Here is a 6,854-nt window from a genome sequence, read left to right as displayed (position 1 = left end):
TGATGATCATGATGATTGTGAGTAATTTTGCACTGCATTTTCAATCATGCTGCTTTTCGGAAGCAGAATCTGCAAAGTAAAGTATGTATTAGTGTTTCTTTACAGCTGCACGGCATGGATTGCATATTTAAATATTTTTCTAAATGCAGTTAAAGATTGCAAATGCTTGACAAGTAATTTAAATATATATCAGAACATCATTGGAACCCATTTACTGATTATTAGTGATAACGATTAGCGGCATGTGCAGAGGCAAAAGGATTCAAAAGAAAAAAAAAACTTGAATTTTGACGATGACTTAAAAGAAGTTTTAATCAACAACGCGAAGTGGAAGAAGTTTGCATTCCAGATGTTTTACCCTTACTTCGAATTAATAAAGCTTCTAGTTTGTCCCTCGAAGTCGTCTAAATTGATATTCATTTATCTCCAAAGGCAAGAGGGCTTTGATAATGATTATTGTGAGTTATTTTGGCCAATCATACTGCTGTTCTACCATGCACATATTTGCAATGTAATGTATGTCTTAGTGTGTTTTACTTGCAGCTGTACTTTTGATTTTGTAGCTATATTTTTTCATCAGGCAGCTTGTAGTCCTCTCGTGTTTTTCCACATGGCTTTGATATGTGTTGGCAGCAGCAGCAGCAGCAGCAGCAGCAGCAGCAACAGCAGCAGCAGCAGCAGCAGCAGCATTTAGCAGCTGTCTGAACCCGGTGTCAGCAGTGATTGGTTTGCACACCAGAACACAGTGCCCATACTTCCTGTTTGGTTTCTGAAATAATTCCTGTCCTCGCTTATAATCTGCCTACTGTAGTGTGACTCCTGACAGTGAGCAAATTGACTGTGTTTGTAAATGTGATTCTGCCTGAAGAAGTGCTATGTCAGATTAGGTACAGCACAGACAGTCAATAACAAGCCTTATATCTCCAGTTTGTTATTGTGCTGCTGACAGAAGGGAGACTTATGCACCGCACGATCATTTATTTTAGAAATATCTCTATTTATCTTCTATTCACATCTCTGCCGTTTGTCTGGCTGATTTATTACATCAGACAGCCCGCTTAAATCCTGGACTAGATGAATATCTAGGTGAGGAAGTGAACAAGCGCAGATGCTGCAACTAAATGTGACACAATGTTTGCCCGGCTGCATTGTATTTGTTTGAGTGTAATTTGTTTATCCAGAGATGACAAGGCAGATTTATGAACCCTGATGATAAAATTCAAGGTTAGCTGAACAATTATTTTGGTCCCTGTGCCTGATCATTCTATCGGTACCTCTGAAATGTCATTGTAGCCCTTTGCTTATCTAAGATGTTATGCAATGTTTGATAATTACAGATTTCTCTTAAAGGGGCCCTAGTCTGCTCATTTTATGGTTAATATTAGTATTTAGTTTCCCTACTGTGACATGTTTATGTAGTAAGTAGTGCTCTTGAATGCAGCTCAAGGCCTGACTCCTCCCCCTGCCACTCCCCTAATTACAACAGGGTATAAACTGCACCTGCTAGCTTTGGTTCTTTACTTGGGCTCTGCTGTCATGGTCGGTGGTACAGGTTGGCTGTCTCTCTGTAAAGATGCATAAATTGGTCTCAGTGTCTGCCAGCATGTGTTGCTCTGCTGTTGCTGTGACAGGGTAGCTTAAGAATAATCTGTTGCTGTCTACAGCTGCCTGCTACCTCCCACTCCCATGCAACCTCAAGAAACTGGCGCATGCTTCCTCCTTTTTCTGATTTGCATTAAGTAATACACAGATGAAGTAATGGTGTTTGGCGATTAGACCCCGTTCTGCAGGAGAATAATCAAGAGGGGGAAACCAAGCCGATAAAACCCCCCTGGGGTCTAGATCCTGGTGGTGGTGGAGGCATGAAAGGATTGATGAAGGTCGTCTGAAGAGGAGTGGTTTAAGCAGTGGCGGGCCGTGCATTTCACACCTAGGCCTCCAGTGATATCCTACACAGTCCTACCTGAATTATTCCACCTCTTAATACCATCATTATGACGCCATGGCTCTAGAAACTATACATTTAGACAGAAACGCAGTATAACCGGGCGTTGCATCACATTAACATAGTCAAGTACAACAGTTATATTAATATTTCTGAAGCATTTATAATCAATACATCAGCATTTACAGTTAACTTAATTAATCAGATTATCTGACAAACCGCTCCTTGACACCTGTGTCTGTCACATAACGCAGAACAAGTGCCAGCTGTGCTACATTACCCACATCTGACGTCTCGTCCACCATAACAGCGACAAAGGGTGCTTTTTTAATCTTCATTTTGATCTCTTCTCCCATCACTTCAGCAATAGCATAAATCAGTTTGTATTTTGCCTGACGTCCCAGTAAACATGTTGTTTGTGTACAGGTGGTAATGCAAACCTGTGTTGTTCTCAGCAAGAAAAGAAAGAAGCTCCACGTAGTTTCCTCTGTTTCTGGACTCGGCGCTTTCATCGTGTCCCATAAATGAAAGTTCCTGTTTACCGATCAGTTGCAAATACCAGGCCTTCCCGGCAGTACAATTTGCAGTGCCTCTCGGAGGCTTTGAGCCAGGGGTACCGCTCGTAGTTTCCCTGCTGTGCTAGGCTCGCTAGCGTTGGAGTTGGTCGTTCCCTTTTCAAGATGTGTAGCTCTACTTGAAAAGTTCGTTTTGAAAATGGCGTTGTAATTATATCTTCTACCAAATTGATCTCGTCTCCTCCTTCATCCATTGTGGGTTGAAAAAAATAGCTTGTAGAAATCTACACAAATTAGCTCGCTCAAGTTCTAGTTCTGTTTGCTAGCTTTGCCCATAGACTGTATGGCCCTGCCTACTGCCTAGCTCTGATGTGCACGTGCTAACGTTAGCGTACGCCTGCTAGCTGGCCCGTTGTCGCCACCTCGAAATCTGATTGGTTAACGCCACAGTTTTGTTTGCGTTCACTTTAAGCTACAGGCGCCCGCACTGTTGATTCTGAAGGCCTAAGGGCAGATTTCTTTGACCCTAGCAACACATTATGGCTGAAATATGATTGGATAAAAGCTCTAACATAAAGGCCAGCCCTCCAAATCTCGTTCTGAGGCTGGAAGCAGCGCAGCCAAGACGAACGCTATAAAATGAAGAGAATAGACTATGGGGAATAATTTAATACGTATTTGTGGAAAAAATATATCAACATTTAATTTATATTCTGATGATGTTAGGCCAGCAGAGAAGGCCTTGCTGGCCCTGACGGCCCACCACTGGGTTTAAGCATGAGCTGAACCCTGGATTCAAAGGAACGGGAGGTGGAAGGGGTGGAGGAGGGCTGCGTCGAGTCACCTGAAATTACAACTGTGAGGAGGGGAGAGAGCAGATTTAAAGGTTTGACAATGCGCTGTGTGATTGGCTTGTAGGAATTCAGGCGAAGTGATAGGTTATGCTGGGGAGTGACGCCCCTCGCTGATTGGAGGGTGAGCGCAGTGAGATGGAAATATGTGAATGACGGATATAAAGGCGGTCTTTCTGGTTGGACTCACGCTGAGCTTCATTTGTCATGGTTTAGGTAAGCTGTTATACAGAGGTAGGGATGTTTTAACTGATGTCATATTGGAACGTAGTCAGAAAACACGTAGCATGTGATAGTTTCACCGCTCTTTGCCTTTTACCTACCCTGCAATAGAGTGGTGCAGGAACGAGTCCTAAAACCCGGAAGTGAGTTAGCATTTTACCACTTCCGGTCCCCTCGTTTCCGAGTCAATGGGATTTCTCCGTAGGATTTTGGAAAACAGCTCGAAGACACGGATCACGTTTTGTTCTACCACATTAACTACATCAGCAGTGACACCCCCCCCCCCCCTCCCCCCACTGGAGATTTTTGAACAGTTTAAAGTGGCTGAAAAATGATGGTTGTTAACAAGTGGCTGAATGGGACTACAGAAGTTGTACGTGGGTGGTTGACGTGAACTCAAATCCAAAGTGAAAAAAATAATAATTCAAAAATATATGTCCAATGACATATAATTATATTCCCTTATATGTGAATAATTCAAAACTGAATGTGTCCATTTCTAATTCTTCATATATTTTGCATATTATTCACTTTTTGGTGTGGTAGTCCTAAAATGTGTCCACCGGTGCAACGACATAAAGAATGCCATTATTTAATTCAGAGAATGTTGGACAGGTAAGATAGATAAGCACAAGGCATATTAGTTTGTCCCAATTATATTTCCACATCAAACATACCCCCAACAAATTCAGAATTATGTTATTTATATACTATAAGATGTACACATAGAGACTTAACCCAAATGTCTGGGTTACATTCATTATAATTTGTATAAAACTCAAGGAATCTTCATTTCATCCTTAAAGCTGCATAGTGATGATATCATTGTTATACTATCCAACACTTTTTACATACATTTTTCATTAAAATACCTTTTCCCCTCACAATTCAATTTGTCGCACCACAGGACATTTTGTTGCACCGTTGGACAACAGAATACTAGTATGCCTATGTTGTGTACAGTCAAATTTATTATTTTAAATTCAGTCAAAACACAGGTAAAATATATATTTTTAATTGAATTCATCTGCATTGTAGATTCTACAAAATAACGTTGAACATTGAACATTTGAATTCATCTACAAAATTCATTGAACAACAACACAGTGAAACTAGGCCTGGGCGATATAGCTGCAAAGTATATCACAATATAACTTGATCATAACTTGATCATAACTGCTTCCAGCCCTAAGTGAAACATCCTGTGGTTCTTTTCACACCTCATTGAAAAGCAACCAGTCGTACTTGGTGAGTTGTGCGGCCCGCTGGTAGGGCTCTGGCTCAGAGATGACAGAAACAAGTTGGTCCTTGCTGTACAAAATACAGTCTTGTTTAGCAGGCCACTTGAATATGTTTTTGTTGCTTACTTGCTCCATGCAATTCACTGCAAAGTGCTCCTCGTTTATTTGGATGATTTGGCCCACAAATGGCTTATTCTCGTACTTCACTACGACAAATTTCCCCACAGTGTACTCTTCCTCTTGCTCCACTTCCTTTTTTTTAACTGGCCTTGCCACTGGGGGGTCATTGATCTCTTCAAATGGCTGGTCATGATCCTGAGGTGATTGTGGCGTAAGATCAAGGACAGCATTAGTGGCTTTTTCCCTTGCCCTACATCTCCGCTTTGACTCTCTCCATTTCTCTTGTAGCTTCTTCTGTGTTGCTGGCGACACAGACTTCACGCTTTGCTGAACGATTTTCCCGCATGCTTTCTTCTGCTGATATCTGTGGGAAAATTATGAAACCAACCATGAATATTGTGATATGATGGTGCATTAATAATGTCATGAAATGTTTTAATTCTTAGGCTAAAATAACTTGTGGTAACTGGTCAAATTTACTTTCTGCGTCTCTCTCTCAGCAAGTTCTCTTTCCTCTCAGAATCCGCATTCAGCCTCTCCCTAAACTTCCTGGACCTTTCCTTGGTGGTCATTTCAGCCTCTCTCTTTGGAAATCAAACTAGCTTTAACAAAACAGGGAAGGAAGGTTTGAGTTGTGTTGTCCTCAAATTCTGAGGTTAAGAGAAAATGCAAAAAGCTACTTAAATTAGTCATCAAAAGTAAGGAGAGGAGTAAGGAGCCAGAGAGGCAGGTTAGAAAGAAGGGAAGATGGAACAAGGGGGGGCTTGATAGAGAGAGAGTTTGGTGGGGAGAAGGGGGGGTTGGGGAACTTGAAGATGGAGGTAGGGGGTGAGAAAGAAGGAGAAGATTTGACGGGCCATCCAAAATGCAGCCGTCCATTAACCTCCATTCATTTTTAAGACTCAGATTATATCTCTTTTGCATATTTAAACTAATTATTCAATAAAACTTGTAATACAAAAAATGTTGGTTTACATGTTTGCTTTCACTATGTTAAGTTTCATTATGATATGAGTAAAGGAAAAAAATAAGTGAAACTGACTTCATGTTGTACTATAGGACAGTGCGTTGCACCAGTGGACATTTTCAAAGTCAATGCTAGTTTGTGGCCTAGCTATATGAGAGACAATCTTCATCCTGAGTAACAGTGTTAAGGTTTACATTATTTTCAATGATCAATCAATATAAATTGCAAAAAATATTCAGATCAATACTTAAATTGCGTTGTACTAAAGGACTACCTTAAGACGACCAGTTCCAACACTGCACGGAAATAGTAATATTATGAAAATATTTGAGACAAAACTGACCTTGTGTACAGTCCATGTGCTCCAGTGATGTCTTCTGTACTTCCTGGTTCTGGAAGGACCCCTCTCAGTAATGGGGTGGTCACATTAATGCCTGTTTTATATCTACATAATGCCGTTGCTCCAGGAGGACACCAGTTTTGTGGACAAAATGTAATGTGTCATAATAACTCTACATAGGGACCTTAACACTTATAACCTCTAGATTCATTAAGTAAACACTCGTATGACATGCATTCAAGTATTTTAATGTATTTAGATTAATTTCTCATTAAATTACAGACGTTTTAAGATAAGTAATTCTACCGTGGACAGTTGCACCGGTGGACAAATGGCATGTTCAAAGCAGAATATTTGCATAGTTGAAGAACAATACTCATTGTTTGCAGATGGATTAGATGTAGAAGAATGAAATGCATATAAAAACCATTTAATTTTTGAAAATGAGATACATTGTGCACCTTAGATGTGAGTACCCACTGTACGGCCACCCCCCTGCTCACTCAGATCTACTTTAAACCGGTGTGCTGATACTAGCCAGCACTGCTCTCACCGTGTTAGCAATCAGCATCTATTCCATGGCCTATATTCCATGTCTAAGGGACAATATAAACCAAACTGATTCACTTATGGTTAGTTTGACATTTACTCCA

The 6,854-nt window shown here is 40.7% G+C and overlaps 1 long non-coding RNA gene across 1 annotated transcript; it reads right to left on the bottom strand.

Moving 5' to 3' along the window:
• Positions 1-4,109: 4,109 nt before the first annotated feature.
• On the bottom strand, positions 4,110-6,603 carry LOC134876441 (uncharacterized). Its single transcript, XR_010167455.1, has 2 exons — positions 6,205-6,603; positions 4,110-5,258 (listed from the first exon to the last, which is right to left on the bottom strand). It is a non-coding gene; the product is annotated as an uncharacterized LOC134876441 (long non-coding RNA).
• Positions 6,604-6,854: the final 251 nt, after the last annotated feature.

The sequence above is a fragment of the Eleginops maclovinus genome, chromosome 15, assembly GCF_036324505.1.
Source record: "Eleginops maclovinus isolate JMC-PN-2008 ecotype Puerto Natales chromosome 15, JC_Emac_rtc_rv5, whole genome shotgun sequence".
NCBI lineage: Eukaryota > Metazoa > Chordata > Actinopteri > Perciformes > Eleginopidae > Eleginops > Eleginops maclovinus.
Note: the sequence above shows the minus strand (reverse complement) of the source record. Positions and strands in the feature narration are given on the sequence as shown.